This window comes from Marmota flaviventris, chromosome Y (genome assembly GCF_047511675.1).
Source record: "Marmota flaviventris isolate mMarFla1 chromosome Y, mMarFla1.hap1, whole genome shotgun sequence".
NCBI lineage: Eukaryota > Metazoa > Chordata > Mammalia > Rodentia > Sciuridae > Marmota > Marmota flaviventris.
In genome coordinates this window covers 9171764-9197845 of record NC_092519.1, presented here as the reverse complement: position 1 = coordinate 9197845, position 26082 = coordinate 9171764, and the positions used below count along the sequence as shown (strand labels likewise).

Below are 26082 nucleotides of genomic sequence, written 5' to 3'. Positions count from 1 at the left end.
TCGCCCCCGACCTCTGTGGCCCCCAGCGGTCAAGCTGGGCTGGGGCGACCGGGGAGCCGCTGGTTTGCAGGGACGCTGCCCAGGGGACAGGTCACTTCAGGGATCTCCCGGGTTGCCTGGAGGAATGCGTCGGAGTCGGGTGGGATGCGTGGGAGCCCCGGGACACTGGCAGCTTGTTGCCACCGCCACCGCATCCTGTGACAAGTTCCCGTTTAGGTGAAGAGTGCAGGCGGCGGCCAGAGCTGCCCCTAGGCTGCTGAGGGCAGGTGCAGTGGGTGTGAAATTCGCCCCTGGGGTTGGGACCAAATTGAACCCAGGCGCTGGCCACTGCTCCAAGTCGCAGCCCTTTTTGACTTTTAAGACAGGGTCTTGCTAAGTTCAGAGGCTGGCCTCAAATTTGCCCTCCTCTGGCCTCAGCCTCCAGCCTGGGGAGCAGAGCAGTTGGACCCCAGGGTTCTCCAATGGCTGGGACAATGGGAAAGGGGTCCACAAAGGACACTGATGGTGGCCCTAGAGGCTGAGTCTGTTGCAGGCAGGGGTGGGGTGGGGAAGCCTGCCTGGTTGTCACTGCGTTCCCGCCCCCACCCCTGCTGAAGTCCCTCTGGTCCTTGGGTTAGCCTGTTGCAGGAGCAGAGGCCTAGAGGTCCCCCTGCACTTAGCCAGGCCCACATCTGCCCTGCATCTCCTGTGTTCGGCAGGCACGGTGTCCCACAACGTCCCGCCCCACTGCAGCGGGTGTCCCCATTATTCACATGAGGCTGATCGCGCAGACCTGGGTGCAGGCAGTATGACGGTGACAGTGACAGCAGGTGGCTGAGCAGACAATTGGTTTGTGACCATTGGTCCATCTTATGGCCACCTATTGATCACAACCAACCATGGTGATGAGAGCAACAGAGGCCCATGCACCTGGCTGCCTGCCTGCCGTCCTGCAAGTGGAAGGTGGTAGTTTGGTGAATCCCCCTGGAGAGGGGACAAGGCACAGTGCTGACTGTTGGGTGAGCAGGGAGAGGGGTGGCCACTGTTCTCCGTCCCTGGCTCTGCTTCCCGAGACCTGGGACCAAGGGAGGCCACTGCTCCCTCCCCTCAGTGCAGCCCTCGGGCAGCAGCCCTGGGTCTTTCTCCCAGTGAGGACACTGGGTGGAGCCAGTGACTTTGCCTGGTCTGATCCTCTTGGCTCTGAGGCCCTCCACATGCCTTGTTTTGTTATCCCCCAAATGGAGATTTTTCTTCTAAGCCCCGCGTCTGGGAGGGGAGGGTGGAACCGGCCAGGGGGGTCTCCTTGCTGACAGACTGCCAAGTCATCTTCTTGGAGGGACCCGGATGGGGGGCTCCTCTCATTCCAGGCTGCTTGAGTGGCTGATCACACATCACCTCCCCAGGTCCATGGGATATGGCCACACACCTCCAGTGATAGGAGACGAAGGCCCATCTTACAGATGGGGAAACTGAGGCTCAAGAACAGAAAGGAGTCTGGCTGGGTGGCAAATACCTGTCATCCCAGCATTTTGGGAGGCTGAGGGAGGAGGATTGAAAGTTGGAAGCCAGCCTCAGCAACCTAGAGAGGTCCTGAGCAACTCACTGAGACCCTGGCTCTAAATAAAATATATAAAGGGTTGGGGTCAGGGGTCAGTGTGTAAGGGACCCTGGGTTCAGTCTGTGGTGCCAAAAAAGAAGCCCTTCCTCTCCTGGGTTCTCACTCCCACAGGGGCCCCTGGGAGCCAGCAGGAAGCTGGGATTGATGGGCCACCCAATCCTGCACTGGAAGGCATCACAGAGCCTGGGCCCAGCTAGGACCAATTCAAACACTTCAGGAGACCAGCCCCCCACTTCACCTAAACATCACAACAATTTTTCAGGCTCCAGCTGAAATGGCGCAAAAAATGGGGGTTCTGTCATGGCTGCTAGGTGGCGTGTCAGCAGGATAAGATGTGACAAATCCCCAGCTCCCGCCCAGGCTGTGTCCCACTCATAATGGAGGGAGACACTTCCCCCCGTGGGTGAGGGGTCGGTTGAGAAAAACTGCCTCTGGGAGATGAATTTGACCATCAGGCCCAGAAACCAGGGAGTCAGAGGAGAACCAGGCCACCCAACCTGCCCACCCAGGGCAATCTCCACCCAGGGCCAGCTGGCCACCTCCCTGAACCTGAGGAGCAGGAATGAGAAGACCACACACCCTTCTGGTAACCAGGGCACCTCTGTCCCAACCCACAGCTGAGGCCTGCTGTCACTGCGGCCTCTGATCTGCTCCTGGGAAATGTTGGGGCCTGGGTCAGAGGAGGGGCCAGGGCAAAACCTGCTCTTAGAGGTCAGATCTGAAGACGCACAGCGACCTCCAAATACGTAGGACTCAAGTGAGGCCAGTTCCACGCACCAAGGGAAGGGGTGTGGCCCAGGGCTCTCTGGGCTCTAACAGCCAGTTGGCTTCCATTTTTTTGGGGGGCATATCAGGGATGGAACCCAGGGTCACTCAACCCTGAGCCCCATCCCCAGTCCTATTTTATATTATATTTAGAGACAAGGTCTGGATGAGTTTCTTAGGCCCTGGCTAAATTGTTGAGGCTGGCCTCCAATTGCAATCCTCCTGCCTCAGCCTCTGGAGCTGCTGGGATGACAGGCGGGCCCCACTGCACACGCCTTTTGGAACTTTTGACGACCATGTGTTGCCCTGGGTTCAATGCCCATTGCCACAAGGGAGGGGACTTAGAATTTTAGACCAGTTTTATATTTGCAGAGCAGTGTGACAGTGGCAGTGTGTTCCTGTGTGTCACCCATCATCCTTTGTAGTTGGAACCCAGTCACCACTTGCACCCACCACCTTCCGTTTTAGCTGACGCCCCTTTTTCTGTCCTAAAATCCCAGCCAGGGACCTTGCTGTCCCATCTCTAGAGGCTTCTCTGGGCTGTGACCTTTTCTTCAATGGCCCTTGTTCGTGGTGATTTTAACAGTTTTGGGGAGGACTGGTCAGGTGCTCTGCTCATGTCCCTCAGCTGAGCTCATGGCCTGACCGGGACCCTGGATTTGGGGAGTCCACCATACCCTTGTGTCTGCCGAAGCACTTGCTGTGGATGTGTCCAGTTGGCATTGACCACCACCTCCTGGCTGGGTTGAGGGGACACTTCAGACCCACATAGTCCCTCCTCTCCTGACCACCTCTGGATGGCGGAGTCATGGGCTTGGTGTCATGGTCTGAGCATTTACCTCATTGACTTGGAACCCACAGGTGGCTGAGATCAGCCCCCTGTGTTGGCCAAGTTCCTCTGATCTCAGTGTGACTCACGTCACTACTCACTGGGTGACAAACCAGAACGACTCTCTCTGGTTGCTCAGGTTGGTCCAGCTGGGCCATTGAGAGCCTTCTGTTGGCTCCTGGTCCTTTTAGCCTATCCCCATCACTGACCACCTCAGGGTTAGAGGGCCACTGAGTGAGTGTGAGGGGGCAGCCCCTGACAGCTGGCCATTCTGGAAACTTCCTTCCCAATAGGCCAAGCACAGTGTGCATGAGCACACAGAGGCATCCCGCACATGGTCACGAGCTCAGCAGCCAGGGTGTGGTGACATGGGACAGAGTGGATGAGGAGATTGTGGGCTGAGGTGGAGGTAAAGTTCAGGATTCACCCTGGCCCCCACTGTTACCTGTGACAACTGAGGTTGTCCCAGGACCCGACCTGAGAGAAATCCCAACAGTGCACAGTGGGGGACATGGAGGCACCCTTTCTGGAAACACTGCCCAGAACCCACTTTGGCCTCAAGCCAGGCCATGTTGGAAAAAATATATATAATAATAGTAGATAATTAAGATATGGCCAGCTGGGTATGATGGCACACACCTGTCATCCCAGTGGCTTGGGAGGCTTAGACAGGAGGATCGCAGTTTGGAGGCTAGCCTCTGCAACTCAGCAAGGCCCTGAGCAACTCAGTGAGACCCTGTCTCTGAATAAAAATGTCTTTGGGTTTAATCCCAGTTATTCCTTGCTGAAAAAAAAAGTTTAAAAGAGGGACAGAGAGGGAGGGAGGGAGGGAGATGGAGGGGGAGTGGGAGGGGAGAAGGAGGAGGGAGATAGAGCAGGAGGGGTGGTGTCATCCAGATAATATTTAAGATTTTATTTAAAAACACCTCAGGGGAGGGAGGATTCCATCAAAGCAATCCCAAAAGTTATAATTTAAAACAAAAAAAGCTCTTCAGACAGAACTAACCACATAGCAGAGCTCAAGGGAGAGGGGAGGCCTGGCCCAGGCGGTGCACGCTGCCTTCGTGTGGACGCAGTCTCCATGGAGTGCTGCCCAGGTCCCTTCATGGACTTGGCCTGCTGGTCATCCAGGATCTTGGGCGAGGATTTGGGGTCGTGAACAGCTTGCTGGTCTTCTCCATGGGCTCTTGCTCAATGCTGTCCTTCCCATTGATCTTGGCCAGCAGGTTGGCTGGAGTCAGCAGCTGCACCAAGGACCTGCAGGGGAGAGTTTAGCCACAAGACTAGCCAGGCCCAGAGGGAGTCCCCCCCAGGTCCACAGGCAGAAGGACTCTGCCAGCTGGGCCCCCTCCAGGCTCTGGCTGGTTGTTGTGGAGCCAGGAAAGGACTGAGCTTCCATGACTGGGAACATCACAGTCACAGCCCCATCAGGGAGGCCACCAGTGTGACATAAGTGCTTATCCTCACATCTTCACCCTAGTCTAGAAATTCCCCAAGCCAGGCACAGTGGCTTCCCAAGGGCTCCGGAGGCTGAGGCAGGAGGATGGCAAGTTGGAGGGCAGCATCAGAAACTTAGCAAGGTCCTGAGCAACTCGTCGAGATCCTATCTCTAAATAAAGTGCAAAAGAGGGCTGGGGACGGGCTCAGTGGTAGAGCGCCTGCCTAGCACATGTGAGGCCCTGGATTTGCTCCTCAGCCCCATGTCACAGTGAATGAACAAAATTAAGGCCCCATGCATCTCCAGCTCAGAGAGGTTAAAAGTCAGTGAAGCCACCACCCAGCCAAGGTGGCTTCAGCTGTAGGCTTAGCTGGACCCCAGGGACATGTGGGGGGCGAGGAAATGGGTCCCAAGGCCTCCCAGACTGTCGGGGACACTTTCCTGGTCTGGAGAGTCCACTGTCCTCGTGCATCTGGAAAGGAGCCAGGGGCCAGGGGAGGGGCTGTGCTGGCAAGGTCCCCATGGACCCCAGGCTCTGGTTCTGTCCATCTGCTGTCCCAGAGGATGGTGGCAGAGTTAGTGACCTTCTGCAGAGGGAGTGTCAGCTGCAGGACAAGGGGGACCTCTATCATCAATCTAACTTTCACAATCCACCTCAGATGCTCAGCAGTCTAAGCCACTGTGTTCCGGGACTTGTCACACCTGGAAGCCCAGAGACAGCCTGAGCCCTGGGTAGCCTCCACCTGGGCCCAGAAGGCCACCACCTCATCTCAGAGTGGTCTTGTCTGATCTCCCCCAGGTGGTTGAGTGCCTCCTCACTGATGTGGATCCCTTCCATCTGGGCTTGAAACTTAATGATCATTCAGAGAAGAAAAAACATGATCCACAGTGACTGGGCCCCAGGCACAGTGGCACATGCTTGTAATCTCAGCTCAGGAGGCTGAGGCAGGACGATCGCAAGGTGGAGGCCAGCCTCTGCAACTTAGCGAGGCCCTGAGTAACTCAGGGAGAATCTGTCTCTAAATGAAATAGAAAAACAGCTGGGGAGGGGGCTCAGGAGTTAAGTGACCCTGGGTTCAATCCCTGGTACAGAAAAAAGTGACAGGGCCCAAATGTCCCCTTTATACAGTGCTTTAAAATGACATTGTACAGCATCTCATGCTGCTGGACTAGGGAGCAGGAGGCTGGCTGCACCCTCCAGGGGACCTGGGCCAGCTGCACAGCCAGTGTTCTGCTCACTGACTAAAGAGTACCTAGTGTCCCCCTCTGTCCCTGCACCCCAGCCCCTGAGGCTCCAGCCTGGACTGAGAGGACACATTTTTATTTGCGAGGTGAACGTGACAGTCCAATAAATCAGAAGGTGTCCCCAGAATCTGGCACCCTGCACAGCATCAGCAGGGCCATGTCATCTGTCATGGTGACACCTGTCGCTGGTCCCATAGGTGCTGGGTGATAAGGGCAGGGGGATGAGGTGGAGTGTGGTGTGGCCCAGATCACCTGGACCTGGCTCCTCACCCATTATGGGGATTGTTCACTCTGGCAGCTTCGTGAACAAAGTCTGAAAGATCCCTGGCTTCAATTAAAGCCATCAAAACACTCCAGGGGTGGAGGCACAGGGATCAGGGACACCCATTCCTCCCTGCAGCTTTTGCAAAGGTGCTGGGACAGCCATGTCCAAGTCCTCCCACCAGCTGTCCCGAGGGACAGAGCCAGGGATCCAGGGAGGACAGGCATGCTGGGGCTTGCACACAGAAGAGGCCCTGCAAGGACAGCAGGGTGGGGTCCATGTGACTAAGCCAGCATGCACTCCAGGAAGCGACCCCCTATGCAGGCCACCACTGCTGCAAAGTGCTCCAGCAAAGCCCTTCAGCTGGGCTCAGAGAACAGGCTTGTCATCCCAGCACTTGGGAAGCCCGGGCAGGAGGATCACGAGTTCAAAGCCAGCCTCAGCAAAAGTGAGGCCCTGAGTAACTCAGTGAGACCCTGTCTCTGAATCAAAGGCAGAACAGGGCTGGGGACAGGTTCTGAGTCAAAAGCCCTAGTTCAGTCCCTGGTTGTTGTCAGGTCCCTGTTTTTTATTCTCTCCCTCAAACTTAATCAAAGGGGGTTAAAAGTGTGAACAGGCAAGAACCAGGGGAACGGAGGCTCTGGGACACTGGACAATGTCCCCATAACCAACTCACCCTGCAGATGAGGGGACAGAGCCTCTGTGTAACAGGAGCTGCCCAGGGTGGTCAGGGGCTGGAAGTGAAGGCGGGAGGGGATGGCGGCAGGGCTGCACCTGCTTCATCTCCTGTGGGGAAGTAGAGCATGGTGCAGAGGATCATCCCGCAGTCCAGCAGGTCCAGGGGGATCCCGTGGGGAAAGGGGATGTCCTCAGTGCCCCTGGGAAGGCCAAGAGGAGTCCCGTCACCTACGCTTTTCTGAGACAAGACGCTGGACACTGGGAAGTGGGAAGGGGACACTGAAAGCAACAAAGAGCTAGGTGGTGACCAAGGAAAGCAGATCCAGGGACAGGTAATAAACTGACCCTCAGGTGGCCCCAGAGAACCCCTATTTTATTGATTTTGTTTGTTGCTGGGAGGCTCCACCATGGAGCCCCAGATACAGTCCTTTTTAATTTTTGTTTAGAGACAGCATCTCGCTGAGGTGCTTAGGGCCTTGCTGAGGCTGGCCTCCAACTCGTGATCCTCCTGCCTCAGCCTCCTCAGCCTCCTCAGCCTCTGGAATTACAGGTGCGTGCCACTGCTCCTGGCTGGACAATGATATCTTAAATATGAGGCCAAAAACACAAAAGGAAAAGCAGATAAATTGCAATTCATTGTTTTTTTGTATGTGTATGTGATGCTGGATGTGTAACCCAGGGCCTTGGGCATGCTGGGCAAGCACTCTACCGCTGAGCCACATACACCTCCAGCACAATCAACTGGAGCTTTAAATTAGAATTCAAAACTCATTTATGTCAATGACCCTGTTCAAACACTGAAAAGACTACTCAAAGAATAAAAAATATTCATGAATCAAGCACGTGGAAAAGGTCTAGTATCCACAATATATAAAGAGCTCTTATAATTCAATAATAAAAAGATAACATAATAAAAAAGGGCCAAGGATACAGATATTTCTACAAAGATTTACAAATAGCAAGTAAAACCCAAAAAATGCAGTCTCGCTGGACCTTGGCAAATGCAAATCAAATGAGAGGCCACTGCACACCCACCAGGATATCTACGGTGAAAAGTAACAGATGTCAAGTGGTATGTGGAAAAACCAAGACCCTCAGACATTCCTGGTAGGAGTATGGAAATAAAGCCATCCTACTGGCAGTTCCTTGAAAGGTCAGAGGTGCCATGTGACACAGCAGCTCCACCCCTCCACACAGATCCAAAAGAAAGAAACTGCAATCCCCACACATGTGTGGCAGCGTAACTCCCACAGCCAAACCCCCCAATGGGCTCGGGCTGATGAGTGCACAGATCCATGAGCTGGTGAAGGGCCCACCCAGTGGGTGCAACTTGGCCATGGAGGATTCAAGGGCCTGGAGGACAGGGGTGAAGCCTGTCAGTCACACCCCCCACACAGCCACAGAAGGCTAAGGGACAGAAAGCAGCCTTCCGCTGCTTGAGGCTGGGGTGATAGACGAGATGCAGCAGCAGAGTGGCTGTGGATGGCTGATGGGGACGGGGTGACAGCGTTCTAAAACTGACTGTGGTGGCAGTTTTGTGATTGTGTGGACACACTAAATGCTACTGGAGTTTTCCAGGGTGTAGGAGCTGCATCTCCAGAGGGCTGTTCGAAGCCCCACCTGGGACCGGGCCACAGGCTCCCACTGGGACCAGGCCACACCACTGCCTGCAGCCTGACACCTATGACCTGGAGCTGGCCTGGCACGGGAGGCGCTGGGCTCCCTCCTTAACCCCACACAGAACAAGGCCACCATCCAGACTCACCACCTAAGACTTTTTAAAAAGACTGGATGCTACAGAGGCCCACACCTGTCATCTCAGCAGCTTGGGAGGCTGAGGCAGAAGGATCATAGCTGGAGGCCAGCCTCAGCAAAAGCAAGGTGCTAAATAAGCAGCTCAGCGAGACTCTGTCTCTAAATGCATTGGGTGATGGGTGGACCTTTAAGCCAGGTGCTGCTGGGGTGGACACTTTCTGGCTCTGGCCTGGGCAGGTCCCCGAGTCAAGACAGCACCATGGGCTCTCAGCACATCAAGATATCCCACTGCCCCAACGTGGAAAGCCAGGAGAAGAAGCCCTTAGCCATCACTGTCCCTTCTCCCCCTGTCCCTCATGAGCTCCGGGGGATCAGATGAGGGTTTGCAGGACAGGGAGCTGGAAGGTCCCCTTGGGAGCAGCCTTTGGGCAGCAGGTCAGGAGCCACCCACAGTGTGCCCATGTCCCAGATACTCTTCAGACCCCACCCCAATCTCATCTGGCCCAGAGCCCTGGCTCCTGGCCCAGTCCAGCATTGGTCACAGCCCAGCCTGCCTCTGGGCTGCATGCTCCCTGGACACCAGGTCACAGCCCCTGCTCCTGGTCTTGAGAGGCAGCAGCCAAGTCCCTCAGTGCTGCTCAACCACGACCCCAGGACTAGGCACCAGAGTCCTCTTCTGGAGACCACGTGCCTCCATCCCCACAGGCAGGTTCTCAGGTAAGAGCCACCTTCCCGTGAAGCTTTCTCTGGGCTCAGGGTGGACAGAGCAGCACCCTCTGAAGACACCTGCTGGCCAGGCCAGGGACCCTGGGGGGGGGGGCTATGAGCAGTGCTCCACAGCAGGGGTGCCATGTATCCATGTGGAGCCCTCGGCCAGCCAGGTGGGAACCAGATAGGAGACCTAGTGAGGGGACCCAGTGATGGGGACCCAGTGATGGGATCCAGTAAGGGGTCCCAGTGAGAAGACTCCTACAGTATCAGGTGGTAGATACAGGGCCCCCGGCCCCCAATGTCACTCCGGGTGCCCTGAGCCCCCCCAGCAGCTGGCCAGGCTGACACCAGCTGCCCCCAAGGCTGTGGGAGGCACTTTTAACTGATCTTGCTTAGTCACTTCAGGGGACTTGGGGGGACCACACAATGCTGCCCATGAGCCTGGGTCATTCGCTCAGATCCCAAGGGCAAGGGGGCAGCCAGGGGCAGGGACCTGCAGGTGGCCTGGTGCTGTGGTTCCCTAGTTCCTGAGATGGGGCTTCTCCATCAACATCCACTGATTTTCCCACTGTCTGTCACTCAGCAACCAGTCTGGGCAAATGGGTGGGGGGGGGTTACTTCTGGCACTAGAAATCCTGAGACACTTGGACCACAGGGTCTTTTTCTAATTCTTACCCCAGCATACATTCTTGGGGACTCGTCCCCATGACCCTTGGCTGCTGGGGTGGAAGAGGCCCTCCTGCCACCTGCGCTGAGCAGGACCAGGACCAGTTCCTGTTGAACCGGGAAGACAGAAAACCCCGATGGCGCGACCTGCTCACTGCAGCCACTGGGTCTGAGGGGAGGCAGGGAGGCCTCCAGTGCAGGGGCCCAGAGGGAATGTCCCCCAGCTATGGTTCAGATAACAGGGCCACTGTGCTAAAGATGTGTCCAAGCCATTCTGCACAAGACCCCCTGTCCCCACGGCCTGGAGCAGCTATACTCAAATGCAGGCTGAGGCCAGGTAGGGGCCAGAGGCCCCACTGTGTCTCCAGGAAGGTCTTACTGTCTTACTGGCTTTGTTCCTGGAGATACCTGCATTCCTGTCACTGTTTAGAGCAGTTCAACTCACAGTAGCCAAGCTATAGAACCAGCATAGATGCCCCTCAACAGATGGATGGATAAAGAAACTATGGTCCCTATACACAGTGGAATATTACTCAGCTGTAAAGAAGAATGAAATGATGGCATTTGCAGGTAAATAGATGGAGCTGGAGAGGATCGTGCTGAGTAAGTAAGCCAATTCCAAAAACCAAAGGCTGAGTGTCCTCTCTGACATGCAGATGCTGACTCACAATAGGGGAGAAGAGAAGAGAATTTCATTGGATGAGACAAAGGGAAGGGAGGGGCACGACTGCGAGAGACAGGGAAATGAATGAACATCACTTTCCCATGTTCACACAGGAACACAACCAGGGACACCCCACAGCAGGACCAGCCACAGAAATGAAAATCAAACCCCATGTAGGTGATATGGCAGGATGCAGGCTACTGTAATGGGGAGCTAAGAAGAACAAATTCAGAGACAAACCTGTGTTCCCACCTATGACAAGGGAAAAGGTGCGATGTCATTCGGTGTCCTCATTAAAGATGAAGCAGCCTCTGCTGGCCTCTGGGAGTCAGTGTGAGGGAGCTGACACTCAGGTCACCAGAGCAGCCACACCTCCTCAGGCCTTTGCTCCCTACAGGAATATTCAGCCTCAGAGGCCCGCAGAGACCCTGCCCATCAGGGACAGGGCAGCTGCAACCTTCAGTCCCCCTGCTGTCTCCTCCCAAGGGCAAAATGCACTCCCTTCGTCCCATCCTGACTTGTTACATAATGGGTGCAGACAGACCCGGGGAGCAGGGACATCTGGCAGCACCTACTTGATAACACAGTGGCCTTGGTTGGAGGCAAAAATCACGATGGGGGCGATGGAAAATTCAAGAGCTAGGTGCAGGGAGGTGAAGCCCTCGGTGTCCAGCATGTACACTTAGTCCACAAATAGCATGCTGGGGACCAGCTAGGACATGCCCTGGTTGATGTACTTTTCACCACCTTGTTGATCTTGCCTTGGACAGGGTCCCAGCCAGTTCGGGAAATGTCACCTGCTCTCTTCTCCCCACATCAATCCCCTTCAGACCCAACCCTGCAGCCTGGTTCTCTCTGACCCCAGGCTGGATACTGGACCCATTCCAGGTTTGGTGTCATCATTTGAAAACAAGAATCATGTCAGCTGTGGTGGCACATGCCTATAACCCCAGCAGCCTGGGAGGTTGAGGCAGGAGGATCACAAATTGGAGGCCAGCCTCAGCAACTTAGTAAGGCCCTGAGCAATTCAGTTGAGACCCTGTCTCTGAATAAAATACAGAATAGGGCTGGGGATGGGGCTCATGTGTCAAGAGCCCCTGAGTTGAATCCCTGTACCCTCATCTAAAAAAAAAAAAAAAAAAAGAAAAGAAAAAGAAAACAGGCATCATCCCCACTTGGGAGACCCAGAGAGTTGCATTTTCATATGCAGATTCTCCTCTGCTGCATTCAGTCAAGGAGCCCTTTTTGGGGCCCTGTGTGACAATGCTCAGGTTAATGAATTTTCCATCAAGTGCAATTAGCATCCTCTCCCCAGGAAACATGAGCAAGAAGCCTCAGAGCAGGCCTGGCCTTGGCCCCTAAACCACCAGCCCCTGCAGAATGGCAGACCTGCCTCAGGTCCCAGCCTTCACCTTCCAAACAAGCGCCCTCTGTCATCAGGATGGAGTCTTTCCCAAAGAACTGGGATCTGAGGCCTGTCCTCCCCCAGAGCCATGATTAGGGGCTGTCAAAATGGAGTTCAGAGATGGATCTGCTCTTGGCCACTCATGGAGGAGCTTTGGCTACTGCGAGGCCTCAAGGCAACAGTGGATTCTTGTTGAACTTATGTTTTCAGGGAGTAAAGATGTAATGGGCCTGAGAAGGACATAAAAATGGAGAAGAGCCAGGTGCAGTGGCACACACCTGTCATCCCAGCAGCTGGGGAGGCTGAGGCAGGAGAATCTCGAGTTGTAGGCCATCCTCAGCAACCTAGCAAGGGCCTAAGCAACTCAGCCAGGCCCTGTCTCTAAATAAAAAAATATATATATATAAGTACTGGGACAGGGCTCAGTGGTCAAGGGCTGCTGAGTTCAATCACTGGCATCAATAAAAAAAAAAAAATAAGTCCACAAAGGAGCAAGGGAGACCCACTGCCTGGTGTCAAAGTCAGCACCTTTCTAGGACCTCAAAGGAAGCAGATGCTGACCTCAGTGGGGCAAGAGCACACAGTGTGGCCATGGCTTCTAAAGGGAGTGAAGACTCAGAGCCACGCAGTGCGTGGCACTCAGAGCTGGGAGCACGTCAGAGGCAGGGCCTCAACTTGGCTCCAGGCTCAGGCCTCACCACACATCATCCCTGTGATCTCTGTCTTCTTTGGCTTCATCATCTGGCCCATCATGGACAGGACGTCTTGTCCCCCTGTAGGAGAGAGGACTTTCTAAGGCTGCTACCAAGGCTCATGCTCCTGCCTCCTGTGGGTCCCTGTCACTCAACTTGGAAGCCTGAGGTGGACAGGCCCAGCACAGCTCCCCTGGGAAGGATGAGGGGCTCGTGAACTCAGAGGGATCCCCTCAAGGTTTCCCCTGACCTGCAAGAATCAAGCAGAGTCGTGCATGGTGGCACATGTCTTTAAAAATCCTGGTAATTTGGGAGGCTGAGACAGGAGGATCACCAATTTGGAGGCCAGCCTCAGCAACTTAGCAAGGGGAGACTCACTCTCAAAACAATACAAACCAAAATAAAAAGGGCAGGCTTCTGGCTCCCTGCTTAAGCACTACGGGTTCGGTTCACAGGACTAAACATGAGAGAGAGATAGACATACACTCAAGGTAGCCAGTGACACTAGAAGTGGGTGGGTATGAGGGTATGTGGCAGGGCACAAGAACCTGGACTGGGGGCTTAGCACACCAGGAGGTGAACCTGAGGGTGACCGTGTCTGCCTGCAGACAAGAGAACATCACCATTACTCTTCCTTGCCTTGCCTTCAGGGGTTGCAAAGTGGCAGGAGCATTCTCACAGGGACCTGGCTACCCTTAGAGGGGACATGTGTCCATGGCCATGCCCCATGGCACACCCCAGGATCACCACTACAGCTCCAGTCCTTGTGTTAGGGACACCAGAGCTTCCTGCTTAGCCACCTGAGGCTGCATTTGACGTGGCCCGTGATTCTGACTCTCTGGGCCTCGGTCTCCTCCTCTATGTGACAGCACCCAGAAGCACCCTCAGAGGAGTCCAGCTCAGAAGTGGAAACATAAGTTGGAATCCCCCCAGCTGTCTGGGTCAGGAGGCTGTAGAAGGAGGATCACCAAGGTGGAGGCCAGTCTAGACCACACAGCTAGGCCCTGGGGCTGGGGCACAGCTCAGTGACATGGTACTAGTTCACTATGGCCAGGGCCCTGGGTTTGAACACTAGGACCACAAAAAAGCAAATTCTAGCACCCTCTGGCCCCCGAGGCTGTGCTCACACATCTCGGGTGATGGTGCTCTACAGGGCCTTGCTCTTCCCCAGGGATGTGCACTGGGCAAGGATAGCAGCCTCTGCAGGTCCCAGCTGGCAGACAGGTCCTGAAGCTGAGCTTCCAGAGCAGCTGCTACAGATGGCCATGCTGTGGAATCACACCTGAGCTCTGTCCCAGACAGAGTCCAGAGTCAAAGGGGGGTGGCGGGGGACATGACACAGACTAACACCCACTGCAGGGCTCCCTCAGCAGGAGAGGGCCCCTAAAAGGCCGATCCACAAACAAAGTCGGTATGTGGTGGCCAAAGGCCAGGGGGACGGACTGCAGGTGGCCATTCAATGGGAATGAGGTCCCTTGAAAGGTCATGACAATGTTCTAGAATTAAGATGGAGAGTTTAAACTATGTCGTCGTGCTTCAAAATCCTGTGGGCCACACACACTTAAAATGGGTGGATTGTGTTCACAACTGCACCCCAACAGAGCTGCCAGGAGCTCACCAGGGCCCAGCCTCTCTGGCCACCTTGGGGCACTGTGCAAATAGGACCAGGGCTGGGGAGTCCCCAGGCCAAGATTCATAAGCCTCCTTCAAACTCAGACACTTCACAACTCCACACAATGCACCTGGGGTCTTTCTGTCCCAATATCTCATCCATGTGGGAAAAACTGCCCGGAAGGTCTTGGGTATTGGGGGGGCTTCGGGTATCAGGGATTGAACTCAGGGGCCCTCCACCACCAAGCACCATCCCCAGCCCTGTTTGTCATTTTATTTAGATTCAGGGTCTCAGTGAGTTGCTTAGGCCCTTGCTTTGGCTGAGGCTGGCTTTGAACTCGCAATCCTCCTGCCTCAGCCTCCTGAGCTGCTGGGGTCAGAGGTGGGTACCATCTTTGTTTTTGAAGACAATTTTCCTCTTCCCTGTTAGGCTCTTTTCTTTGAGAAGCTGGACAAAGCAGACAGATGGATGGCTCAAATTTCCACTGTGTTCCTGTGTCCTCTCTCCTACATTGAAGAGGACAATTTTTCTCTTTTCATCTCAGGCACTTTTATCCAGTAGATTTTCCAGATGAACTGGCTCAAGGTGTCATTCCTGAGAAGGGGCCACCGTCTCAGAACCTCATTAATCCAGGGTGGACAGGATGTGATGAGGGATTAAAGAGAGAGAGAGAGAGAGAGAGAGAGAGAGAGAGAGAGAGAGAGAGAGAGGTTTGCAGAGCCAAGCTCCTGAGATGAAGACCCCATTAGGAAACAGAAAAATGGCCCTTGGAACAAGTGACATTTTCAGGAACTCCATAAAGCAGTGACCAAGAAACCACCTCAGAGAATCAAAGAACCATCAAATTATAAAAGGGGGAAAGATGGAGAGATTCTATGGTGGATGGAGAGTGGCCTAGAGATGAGACACTGAGTCCCAGAGAGCTCAGAGGATTCACAGGGGTCACCCAGCACCAGAGGACTCGCAGTCACCTGCCCCTCAGCCAGCACTGGACACAGGATGACTGTGGAGCCTCTTTCTGAGCCTGAGGCCTTGATCTGGAAAACAGGGGAAATGAGATTCACGGGACCTGCGCACACAGGCACACAGCTGTGAGGAGCCACAGGTAAAATACCTCCCCAAGCCTGCAGCAGGGGACCTGGGTAGGCAGCAGGGGACAGGCACAGAGCTAGTGTGAGTCAATCATAACAGCAGTGGGTGAGTAAAAACATTATGAAAAACAAAGAAAAAAGAAAATAAAATTATGTTCACTTTGAATTTTTGGGGAGGTGAGGGGACAGTATTGGGAATTGAACCCAGGGGTGACTTACACCTGAGCCACATCCCCAGCCCCATTTTTTATTTTATTTAGAGACAGGCTCTCCCTGAGCTGCTCAGGGCCTTGGCTAAGTTGATGAGGCTGGCCTCCACCTTGTGATCCTCCTGCCTCAGCCTCCTAAGCACCTGGGATGACAGGTGTGTTCCACTGTGCCTGGCTGGTCAATGGTCATTATGTGGGGGATGAGATGGCAGAAGCAATTTCTTGACTTAACCACACAACTCCCAGGAGCAATGAGAAAAGAAAGAGCTACCTCATTAAGGGACCTATGTCCAAGCCCTCTACGAGGTGTCCCTTTATACTACACGGTTTTATTCTGAGTGTCCCATATGGCATCAACAGTACAGAGGCCAAGGAAAGAGGGACACAGAGGTCACACCAGCTGCCTGGTGCCATAGTGTTGAGGACAGGGCTCAGGATGGACACCCCTTGAGCTTATGGTGCACTTGGCTGTCTTGAGCCCTATGAGCACATGGCTGATGGTCTTGCCGTAGCCGTCCAAGGGGTCCTTGGTCTCACATGGCGTCAGTTTGGTCACCTCCCCCTCATAGACCTCCTTGGCCTCCTTCATCCGCAGCCCTGGGTTGGATGGCTGATGGGGACATGGTGAGAAGCGGTACCATCCTTCTCTTCACATCCATCTCCTCTCCACCAACAACCTTCTTACCTCAAACTGCCACAGCACAAGAACTGACAAGTCACCTTACAGTACAACCCGGAGACACCATCACAGGTGGAGAGCAACACAACAGGGAGTGGTGGCCCACAACTGTCATCCCAGCTCGGGAGGCCAAGGTAGGAGGACAGCAAGCTGGAGGCCAGACTCAGCAACCCAGTGAGGCCCTGATCAACTCAGTGAGACCCTGACTCCAAATAAATTCAAAACAGGGCTGGGAGGTCCCTCCATGGTTAGGTGCCCTGGGTTCAATCCCTGGTGCCCCTCCTCCTCAAAAAAAAAAAAAGAAGAAGAAGAAGAGATGAAGGTCACTGCTCTCCTGACAAATAGGGAGGCCACAGAGGACTTCTGCTGGCAGGCAGCCTTTGGGCTCCCTGTGAGCTGATATGGAAATGTTCCAAAGGCAGAGACACATGGCCACAGGATCAGACACTCAGGCCAATTCCCACTATTCAAGGGGGGCGTTATTTTATCATGCTGTCCCTTGCCTTCTCTTCTCCAGAAACCCAACCAGGACAAGGACACTCAAGACAGGAAGCTAAGGGCCAGGTCTCCATTGCCTGGGATCCACCTGAGAACCTATAAATGGAGCTTTTGGAAAACACCAAAAGAGAAGCCACATTCTGTGTTTGATTAACCAAATTCCCAGCTCCTAAACCCCAAAACAAACTTCCCAAACAAAGCCCAGAGCAGCTGCGCACACCTCAAGTCCCAGCAGTTCTGGAGGCTGAGGCTGGAGGATAATCAGTTAGAGGCCAGCCTCCACAATACTGAGGCCCTGAGCAACTCAGGGAGACTCTGTCTCTAAATAAAATGCAAAACAGGGTTGGGGAGAGGGCCCAGGGGTCAAGGGCCCCTGGGTTCAATCCCTGGAACAAAAAAGAAAAAAGAAAAAAGAAATTTTCTAGACAACAGGAAGGTATCAGAAAACTCTGTCAAGCTTGGAAAATTCTGGGCTTTTAAGCCTACTTTGATTTTTTTTAATAGAACCTTTTCTGTTCTGCAAAGATGAAATTCCTCCAAATGGAATGCCTGCCCATACTCACTGTCAGGGCTCAGTGACATGAAATTCCTCCAGGAGAGGAAGAAAGGCATCCCCGTCTCTCAGTCACTCATATTTGTCTAGAAGTTTCTCAGTGGTGACAAGTAGACAGGGGAAGGCCCAGAGGACCATGGGCCCAGCTAGTGGCCAGGAGAGGGGCTGTGGGCACTTTCTCTGGCCATGAAAGCACAAAGGACACGGGTTTCATCTGCTGGCTTGGGTTTCTAAGTCTCTGACAAGGACCTTTATCATGTCAAATGAGTGGCACAGATGGGGACAGATGACCCTCTCTCCCTCCCTCTGCAGTTTCACAGGAAGTCAAAGGTGCAGGAACAGAAGGCTCCTGTCTGAGGGGATGCCACAGCTTGCCCTTTCATTCTGTGGCAGGATCTAGAAGTTTCTCCTCACCTGCTGCCATCAAAAGCCCCTCCGTGTCCCCCACCACCTCACCCCAGGGGCCACTCCCATCAAATGTGCCTGGTGACCTGTACTTTTTTCAAATTTTAAAGCATTTCAATTCCCACTGACCATTGAAACACAAGCAACTGTGTGAAAGCCAGTTTTACAGGTTTTTGTCTCACAAAAATGTTTGTTTTTTTTTATTTTTTTAAGTTGTAGATGGACACAATTTCTTTATTTTTGATTTTTATTTTTATGTGGTGCTGAGGATTGAACCCAGGGCCCCACATATGCTAGGTGGGTGCTCTACCACTGAGCCCCTGCCCCAGCCCAGAAGAATAGTATTTTTTTTTAATTTACATTCTTAAAAAATATTAATATTCAGGTATTTGAAAGGTTGTAATATCTTACTGGTCACATTTTTTTTTGTTCTTTTTGGTACCAGAAATGGAATTCAGGGGCCTCAAACCCTGATCCCCATCCCCAGCCCCTTTTATATTTTATTTAGAGACAAGGACTCACTGAGTTGCTCAGGGTCTGGCTAAGTTGCTGAGGCTGGCCTCCAACTTGCTATCCTCCTGCCTCACCCTCCTGAGCTGTTGGAATATGTTTCATACATTTAATTAATGAGTTAAATAAAATCAGTGGCACATGTTTACATAAGGAAAAGTAAGCCAGGCACCACAGCACACATCTGTAGCCATACTTACTCAGCATAGTGAGGCAAGAGGATGGTTTGAACCCAGCAGTTCCAGGACTGCCTGGGAAACTTAGTGAGATGCTGAAAAATAGGAAATGAAAAGAAAAAAAGAAAAGGAGAAATAAAGAAAAAAACAATAGAGAGAAAAATTTTAAACATAAAACCCAGGAGTGGTTGTACACACGTATAATCGCAACAGCTCAGGAGGCTGATGCAGGAGGATCAAAAGTTGGAGGCCAGCCTTGGCAACTCAGTGAGACCCTGTCTCTAAATAAAATATAAAAAGGGCTGGGAACAGGGCTCAAGGCTGAAGTGTTCCTGGGTTCAATCCCTGGTACCAAAAAATAAAAATAAAAACCCTAAGTTCAATATGACACAAAGCTTAGCTTCCGGACACAAGTTCAGAATTAGAACTCTTCAGTTCAGCATTAGTGTCACACAGGGGCTGAGGGTGGCTCAGTGGCCATGGTCCCGAGAGAGAGTGAGAGAGAGAGAGAGCCCCATAGTGCTTACAAGGCCTGCTGAGGAAGATCAAGAGGCAGAGCCAGTCCCCCAGAGAGGCACCGCAGGAAGACAGAGTGCCAGCCACTGGGGTACCAGGTGTCTGTGGGGGGTGTAACAGGGTCCCATGATTTCTCCCCACTTCCAAACTCTGCACCCTCCCACTGCATTTTCTTTCCTTTAGCATTAAATCAAATCTAGTAGACTTCTTTGTACTTTATTTATTTATTATTTGGGTACCAGAGATAAAACCCAGGGGCTCTCAACCTGTCCCCAGCCCTTTTTATATTTTATTTAGAGACAGGGTCCCACTGAATTGCTGAGGCTGGCCTCCAACTTGTGATCCTCCTGCCCCAGCCTCCCAAGCTGCTGGGACAAGGCCAGCTGGAGCTGCTGCTTCAAATATGGCCCAGGGAAGTCTCCTCTTAGATTTTCTTTTCAATGACCTTTTGATGACACCTCTGAGCAGCCGACCTGGGGGACGATCAGTGAACACTGTAGGGTAAAATCCGCTAGCTCATGGGGCAGAGGCTGGTTCTAGTTCTGATCTTCTCCCTGTTTTCCAGTGTGGTCTTGAGCACACAGTAGTGCTAATGCTGGATGGCCTCATCTGGTGAACTAAAACACTGTTTAGATTACAAGGAGTCAATGAGCTGCCCACAGGATGGTTTGGTTGGGACCATGTAGTCTTAGATGTGCCTTTAAACTTGTCTTTTCTGTGGGGGGATTGAACCAAGGGGCAATCAATCCCTGAGCTCCATCCCCAGCCCTATTGGGTATTTTCTTCAGAGACAGTGTCTCCCTGAGTTGCTGAGGGCCTCCCTTTTGCTGAGGCTGGCCTCAAACTTGCTATCCTCCTGTCTCATCCTCCTGAGCCAGCCACTGGGATTAAAGGCATGTGCCACTGTGCCTGGCTCTTGCCAGTTTTTTTAACCTTAGGAACTTTTGTGCAGAAATCCAGCTATTTGGCTTCTTTTGAGAAACCATGTCTGGGAACAGTAGCCCTCTTTTAGTGAAAGGGCACCACGTCCTTGCACTTGAGCCAGTCACTTTGCTTACCTCACTGCCTGAATGCTTAGGCACCTGATGTCTAGAACAAAACACAGAGGGATGCGATTCCAACACCACGAGGCCCAGGGGAGGCAACAGGTGGCTCTGCTCACCTGTTTTATTTTGTTGGTTCTGGGAATGGAACCCAGAGCTTTGTATGTGCCAGGCAGCTGCTTCACCACTGAGCCCCAGGCCCAGAATTTTTTTTTTATTTAGAGACAGTGTCTCACTGAGCTGCTGAGGCTGGCCTCTAACTTGAGATACTTCTGTCTCAGCCTCCCAAGTGCTGGGTTTAGAGCTGTGAGCCACTGTGCCTGGTTTTCATGTCCACCTTTTACCCAGAATGTCTCTTTCCTTTTCCTTCACAGCCTCCAACTCCCCATTCTCAGTTTCCAGTGTCAAAACAGTGACCACATCCTACTGAACAGCATCCCTGCCTCCCTCCACCAAATACTGAAGGGGTGACCATTACCCTTCCATTCAAATAGGATCAATATTTTAATGGCTCCATGTCTGTCCAGCTTTCTCCAATTAAAAGCTCATGGAAGGGGCTGGGCTAGGGCTGGGGCTTAGTGTTGGAGCACTCACCTAGCATGTGCGGGATCCTGGGTTTCATCCTCAGTGCCACATAATAATAAATAAATAAAACAAAGGTATTGTGTCCAACTACAACTAAAAAAATTATGATATTATTAAAAAAACTCATCTAAGAAAGCTACATATACATACCCTTTCCTATGGAGCTCTATAGATCTCACTGATCTTTCCATAGCCTGTCATCTTGAAAGTCTAACTTGTAATTCTTTTAATATTTTAATATTATAAGGCCTCCCAGCTGATCAATCAATACCCACCAAGACGCAGCCCAGACCTTTATGTTGTTTATTTTTGAAACAAGTTTAATTTTGTTCCAGCTCTAAATTAGGGGAAAAACTTAAATCTTAAAAAATGCTCAAAAATCAAGCCATTATAATGTTTAACAACCCTCCCCTTAGCAATAAATATTGAACTGATATAGGTGACTGAACTGATATAACTGATTTAGGTGTAGATGGACACAACACAATGCCTTTATCTTTATGTGGTTCTGAGGACTGAACCGGGTCCCACCCATGCTAGGTGAGTGCTCTACCGCTGAGCCACAATCCCAGCCCATTAACTTGTATTTTATGGATTAAGAAACTGAGAGCTGGGTGTGGGGGTGCACGCCTGTCATCCCAGCAGCTTGGGAGGCTGAGGTGGGAGAATGGCTAGTTGGAGGCCAACCTCAGCAACTTAGCAAGGCCCTGAGCAACTAAACAAGACCCTGTCTCTAAATAAAATTAAAAAGGGCTGAGGATGGGGCTCCAGTGTTAAGCGCCCTTGGGTTTGATCCCTGATAGCCAAAAAAAAAAAAAAAAAAGGATTTCTCAGTCTTTCCTCTGTTTTTTGGGGACAGCCTTGCAGGGCAGGTTGCTTGACAGCTCCATTGGCCTCTAACACTAGATGCCCCCCACCACATTTTGAAACCACAAGAGATGACTCTCCAGGTACTGGCAAATATCTCCTGGGGGGGGGGGGGCAAAACTGGCCCAGGTTGAAAATCACTACAGAGCTAATCTCACCTAGTTGGACTTTGAGAAAGGGCACACAAAGAACAGGAACAGCCCACAGCTCAGGGGTTCAGAGCTGGCGACTGAACAACACACCAACAACACCAAACAGTGAGACTCAGAAAGCCCTGTGGACATCAAGAAAGGGAAATCAGGGGAGGGCGCCCTATCCAAATGTACCTCCAAAACATCCAGAAAGAAAGGTTCCAACCCTAAAAATCAGACTTCTTAAGAGCAACACTGGAAGACAAAAGGTACCAAATAACACTGAAACAGCACTGAAAGAAACAGCTATCATGCTGGTGCTGTGGTGCAGGCCTGTCATCTCAGCGGCTTGGGAAGCTGAGGCAGGAGGATCACAAGTTGGAGGCCAGCCTCAGCAAAAGCAAAGCCCTAAGCAACTAAGTGAGATGCTGTCTCTAAATAAAATGCAAAAAGGGCTGAGGATGGGGCTCAGGAGTCGAGAGCTCCTGGGTTAAATTCTCAGGGTTCAATCTTGGTAACTCCCCCCCCCCCAAAAAAATGGAAGACTTTGTTTCTGTAAGTCCACACTGTATGGCATTCCAGCCTCAAAAAACTTCCCCCAGACACACGACTTCTTCATCCACCATCAGTCACCAACACAACACACCCTGGCAATTCCATATGTACAACATCAAAATTAGAATTCAAGCTTTTATTTCACAGCTGATTGTGTTTCTGCTTCTGAAAGGTCAGGAGCCTGCAGCAGGCCTCAAAACTGATCAATCAATACCCACCAAGACGAAGCCCAGAACTTTATGTTGTTTATTTCTGAACAGGGTCGCATTAAGTCACTTAGAACCTGGAGAAACTGCTGAGGCTGGCCTCCAACATGTGATCCTCCTGTCTCAGCCTCCAGAGTCACTGAGATGACAGACAGGGGCCACCACCCCTGGTAAGAGCCCACTTCTTTACATACAAGAGCACAGGCTCCTACCCTCCTATGCCAAGAGGCCCTTCCAGAAAACAAGCCATGCCCAGACCAGGAGTTCTGGGAAGCCTGAGGATCTGGTGAATCCCCTTGCAGATCCCAACAAGCTCCACTGTGTGTCCTCTTTTGTCCCCTGGAAGGCCCGACTCTGAAGGGGAATTATCAAACCCTCTGCCAAATTCCAGCATTTAAAATCAGTCAGCAGTTTGAAGCTCAGCACTCAACTGAGTCTTTTTGTGCCATCAGGAAACTTCCTGTTTCTCTGCCTGGAAAACACTAGAAGTCCCTTAAAGATCAAAAGTGTGTTTTTGTTATTTGTCAATCATGCATAGCCAAAATAGTGATGGGCACAGTTCATATTTGAAAAAATACTGGCTGACTCATTTTTGCCCCTCCAATAATGTGCCACAGAAGATTTTTTAATATTCTTTTTAATTGTGCATGGACATAATATCTTTGTTTTAATTATTTTAATATTTATTTTTTAGTTGTAGTTGGACACAATACCTTTATTTCACTTATATTTTTATGTGGTGCTGAGGATCTAACCCAGGGTCTCGCACATGTGAGGTGAGCATTCTACCACTGAGCCACAGCCACAGCCACAGCCCATCACAAATTTTTATGAGGCCCTGGACCAACAGAAATGGATTTTCAGCTGGGCGCGGTGGTGCACACATATAATCCTACAGCTCAGGAGGCTGAAGCAGGAGGATCACGAGTGGAGGCCAGCCTCAGCAACTTAGCAAGGCTCTCAGCAACGTTAGTGAGACCCTGGCTCTAAAAAAAATACAAAAAAAGGGATATGGCAGTGGCTAAGTGCCCCCAAGTTCAATCACTGGTTAAAGGAAAAAAAAAAAAAAAAGAAAAGAAAAAGAGATGTATTTCCCAAACAAAGGAGACATGAAAGGGTTCAAGGACCATCCCAGCGACCAGACCCCTTGAAGGACTTTTCCCTCTCTCTGGCCAGGATGATTTTCATTCTAGGAGTTTGAGATCAGATTCCTTTCTTAAAAACACATGAGACCCATGTGGCTAAACAAAGACTAATTAAGATGTAAATTCCATTTGGCTTTGACATGAGGATCCTCCTCTTGGGCAGCAGCAATCAATGAGAACACAAAGACCTTTCCAGTTCCCAGAGGTCCCACCCACAGCACAGCTCTTCTTGCCATCTTCTTGCTTTTAATGAACTCTACTATGTCGCCACATGCCTGCAGCACAGAGGGGAGAAATGGTCACTATTACTGTGTTTCAGTGGGGCAAAAATGCAGTCTCTGGTCCAAACGATTGACAGACTCGTCCAACCAACCCTGAGCGCCACACCCTCCATGCACTGCTCTGGATGCCCCATCAGTGGAGGTGAGAGAGAAAAATCTGCTGGGCATAGTGGCCCACACCTGTGGTCCCAGGGTCTCAGGAGGTGAGGCAGGAGGATCTCAGTTCAAAACCAGCTTCAGCCAAAGTGAGGCCCTGAGCAACTCAGAGAGACTCTATCTCTAAATCAAATGCAAAAATAGGGCTGGGGAGGAGCTCAGGGGTCGAGGGCTCCTCCAGTTCAATCTCTGGCACTCCCCACCCCCCAAAAAGAGACATAGACAAGAAACCAGAGGCTTTTCTTTTCCCTTTCTGTTAATAGGAGGCTCCGAGGCCACAGTCACAAGCTCATATAAATTGCAGGTTTCTGTAGCTGCTCAGCCTTCAGGGAGACCATGGGCCATGACTCTAGGGTCCAGCAGCTTACAGGCGGTGGAGTGCAAACCCCCTGCTGTCATTACTAAACTGGGTGGTCAATGGATGGGCCATTTTTTTTCTGCAAATAATAATAATAATAATAATAATAATAATAATAATAATAATAATATCGTAAGTGCTGGGACTTGGTACAGTTGCCACTTAACGAAAGTAGACCTGACTGGAAAAAGGATGCTTGTTCAGGACATGGTGTGCAGGCCTGTCATCCTAGGGCACCTGGAGGCTGAGGCAGGAGGACTGCAAGGTGGAGGCCAGCCTTAGCAGCTCAGCCAGACCCTTTCTGTAATAAACACAACACAGGCCGCACTGTGGCTCCACGGGCAGCCTCCCTGGGTCAACTCCGCGCACCCAAGTGACACTGAGTCCAGACGAATGCCGGGAAGGTTCCTGCCCCCCCTCTCCACCCCTCTCTCACCAACCCCCAGGCCCCGCCCGCCGCCTCTCTTGCACGTTCTCCTGGCCAATGGGCCCCGAGGCCACCTGCTTTGCCAAGGCGCTCTCGTGGAGCCCCAGCCCCTTCCCGTGGCTGTGAAAGGTGATGCGCTGCATATCTGTGGTGCTCTCCACCTCCTCATCTTTAAAGTGCCAGACAGAGCCCAACCCATGCAGGAGGAACTACCCTGAGCCCACCGGGGGTTACCAAGCAGCCATTACTAGGGCGGCTCACAAGAGCCCGCCTCCGTTGGAGCCCCATTGGAGGATATTGGAACACCGCCACTCTCCATTGGCTTATGCATGCGCTCATCACAGCTGCTGGTAGAGCTCCGACCACACACTTCCCGCTGTGTCTCTGGGTTGGCTTCTCTGGCAACAGTACTTCCTGCTTGCTCTGGGGATGTGAGCGAAGAAGGACGAAACCCAGGGTTTTGCTCCCTGACTGAGGAGCTGAGCCCAGGGTGTGGTTGGCGGCGAGGAGCGTTTTTCTGGGTGTTTGTTTGGTACCCCAGATTGAAATCAGGGGCTCTAAATCACTGAGCCCCAGCCCCAGCCCATTTTTGTATTTTATTTAGAGACAGGGTCTCACTAAGTATCTTAGGGCCTTGCTAAGTTGCTGAGGCTGGCCTCCAACATGCAATACTCCAGCCTGAGCCTCCAAAGCCACTGGTATTATAGGTGTGCACCACCATGCCTGGCACCTACTCAGAATCTTAATAAATGAGTGAGACTTTGTCAGAGCAAATGGCATTGTACCATTTTGCAGATTAAGAAAACCCATCCAGAGGAAAACAGAACTTCCACAGATAAGCGCACTCACAGGAGGGTTAGGACATGCCTGAGATCCAGTCCAGCTGCAGGGGTTGCTGATGCCCATGTGATTTCTTTGTGCTCTCTAGTCTGACTTTTAAATCTAATTATTTTATTCTGATCATTGACATCATTATTGAGTTGATGTTTGCCTCTTTCCCTCTACTGCTTTACATTATGAAGGTGGAGAACACATATTTCCCATTTTAATTTTAATTTTGGAACATGGTACACAATCTTCAAACCAGCTTCTAGATAAGACTTCTTATGAATTCAAAGAAGGTTCTAGAAAACACCCTCCTGCACACGTACACACACTGTTGCTTTTTATTTTTATAATATGGATTGAACCCAGAGACACTTTACCACTAAGCCCCATTCCCACCAGTTTTTATATTTTATTTACAGACAAGGTCTCACTGAGTTTCTTAGGGACTCAATAAGTTGCCGAGGCTGGCCTCCAGCTTGTGATCCTCCTGCCTCAGCCTTCCAAGTCACCAGGATGATAGGCATATGACACTGTGCCAGGCTTC

General features: G+C 51.8%; 1 pseudogene; it reads right to left on the bottom strand.

The window, feature by feature from the left end:
* Window positions 1-29: 29 nt before the first annotated feature.
* LOC139701354 (ruvB-like 1) lies at window positions 30-16208 on the bottom strand (annotated as a pseudogene).
* Window positions 16209-26082: the final 9874 nt, after the last annotated feature.